Genomic DNA, 2,620 nt, shown 5'->3' with positions numbered 1-2,620 from the left:
CAGGTGGTTTTATTTGGAGGTTTTATTCTAAGTTCCTGGAGGGAAGATAGAGTCTACTCAGGCTGGCATCAGCAGTGTTGTCCTGACCTTACTGTCTGGAGATAACGGGTTCATCCCCTCGGGAACTCCAAGTATCTTTTCCATGTCCTGCAAAATGTCCTTCCAGTAGGCTGGAGTTTGTGGACAGAACCAGACACAGTGTGTTTGGATTCATACTGAGACGTTGCACTTCAGACACTGAGGTGACAGATGCTGATTCGTGCCGTTTCTCTCACTTGGTGAAATTTGTAGACGGTGCAGAATTTTAAATGGCAACACTCTTGCGCGGTTACACACTGAAATATCTCGACGTGGTTCCACTTGTCCCACTTATTTCTTACATTCAAGGCATCGTGTTGATTTGACATATTCTACATTTGTCTATGCATTGCTCTCGACTTCATCCATCCAGTTTGTTTCACTTGAAAGTCTGTGTTGTCATTTTTTACTTCCGTCTGCTTGGTGCTCTTCTCTCCGTCTCCTGCAGCGTTTTCTCTGCAGGCACAAAGCATCAGGGACGCAAAGCGAACCCAGGAGACCTCCTGCTGTTATCACCCACAGCAGGCGGGAGTGATGCCTCATCTTTTCACTCTTGTTTCTCCCCTCTGTTTTCTTTCTGAATGGCTTCCCCGCGTTTACACAGTAAAGATCGTGTTCACATTTTTTTTCTCTTTTTGCTTTCAGAGCTCAAAAAGTTAAATTGCCTGACCCTCCAGGAAGCTTGGAGACAGTTTGTTTAGAGCCGAGGAAAGTCAGACAATACGGAGGCTTATCAGTGCAGTCATGCCAACCGTTTCTTGTCGTGGACGTTATCTGCTCCTCCCGCTTTTCCAGTTCCCGTGCGTTGCAGAGCGAGTCCTCTCCACTATTGTTTCCCGTCTCCAACAACCTCCAGACTCTCAAACACTGGGAGCACCGCAGGACGGCGTTGTCATGACAGCAAAGGTGAACGAAGGGTGTGGGGAGAGCAAGGCGTCGGCTTTTAAACCTTTTGTTTGTGCGTTTAAATCACACCCAGACGCAGCAGAATCTCGCCGTCTCCGTTATTTTTTGCTGCCATTCTCAAGGATGAGCACCTGTGGCCTTCATGCTGTTGCTATGGCAACACACATGCACCCTCGCCTTGATCGCTCTTTGGTTGTTGAGCCTCAGGTTGAGCCTTGATTGACTGGAGCGGTGCAGGCCACGGTGCTGGATCGTGTCTGCATTTCTCCACTGTTGTAGAAAGAAGACAGTCAAACTAAAAACATACCGAATGAACAATGTGATGCATATTACAGTCGTCTACAGTCACGTATAATGCTCTGTACTGTGTCATCTGTACAAAACATTACAAATCAAAGATAAAAATATCTTTGATTTAGTTTTTGGCATCAATATTTTTATCCTAGTTTAATCCTTTTAATTTTTTTTAAATTTTCCCCAGAACATAGAGGAGGATGAAACAGTGGAGAGTTTCTGTCCTCTTTCTCTCCTTGCCACCTTTATCGCCTGTCTCTCATTCTAAACTCGCTCCCCAGCTTTGAGTCCCTCCATCATCTCACCCGGGACATTTCATCCTCAACTATTATTTGGGGCTTAAAATAATTTTCTGTCATCAGTTATCTGTTTTCTACGGAGCCCCTAAGGGGACATGGAGAAAAAAAAAAAGGAAATAAATCCCGACTTATTATCTTGAGATCCCGACTTTCGAGATAATAAGTCTGGATTTCTTTCCTTTTTTTTTTTCTCCATGTTAGGGGTTCCGTAGTTTTCAAATCTTTCTTGTGACGTTTATCTCACCAAACGGAGCATGTCGGCCTGTGATGTGGAAACCGAGAGACTTACCTGCCAGAGGACTTCGATAGATTCTGAAAACATTATAACTAACTAAGGACATGCCAAATGAAAAAACGAGCAATAATTATGTTTGTGAGCAATGAAGACGCAACTTCAAATTAGGAAACTTCTCTACTGTCAGATGCCTGAGAAAGATGATGTTTGCCTTGACAAAGTTGAAAAAGTTTTGCAGGGGAACATAAAAGTTTACAGCCACTTCTCAATGCCTCTCTGCATAGACAAACAGCTGTAAACACTGGATATATGGATGTTGATTTCGCTTTGACTGTGTGTGTATAGAGTTTAAGTGTTTCCTTATGGGAAGTAATGAAAGCAAACGCTTTCCTTTCAGTCAAATAATGTTTTTATCTGAGATTCGTAATGCTAATGCTAGTGGCAATTAGAATTTCGCATAATAAATTCAGCTCAACTGCACAGGTGCTTTGCTGCTGTGTTTCTCTTTTATAAGGAGAATAAAAATATTTACGCAAAGTGATTTGTTTCCTACATATTTTCTTTCATATTTGGCCCAGTGACAATGTGTGAATTGGTGATAAGTAAACCTGATTAATTAAAGTAAAACTGCAAGTGAAAAAAATCTTGCAAATGAATGTAATGATTTTCTACTAGATTGGCGTAAAGGGAGTCTTGATAGGATCCATCCTCATGTGACAAGTGAATATTTAATTTACTCTATGGATTGTCTGTCATCTTATTTGTTTCGAAATATGCATAAGGTGGACTGACCACAGCACTGATCACT

This window comes from Poecilia reticulata, chromosome 18, assembly GCF_904066995.2.
Source record: "Poecilia reticulata chromosome 18, P_reticulata-male-v2, whole genome shotgun sequence".
In the NCBI taxonomy this organism is placed as follows: domain Eukaryota; kingdom Metazoa; phylum Chordata; class Actinopteri; order Cyprinodontiformes; family Poeciliidae; genus Poecilia; species Poecilia reticulata.
This window is presented reverse-complemented; position numbering follows the sequence as displayed.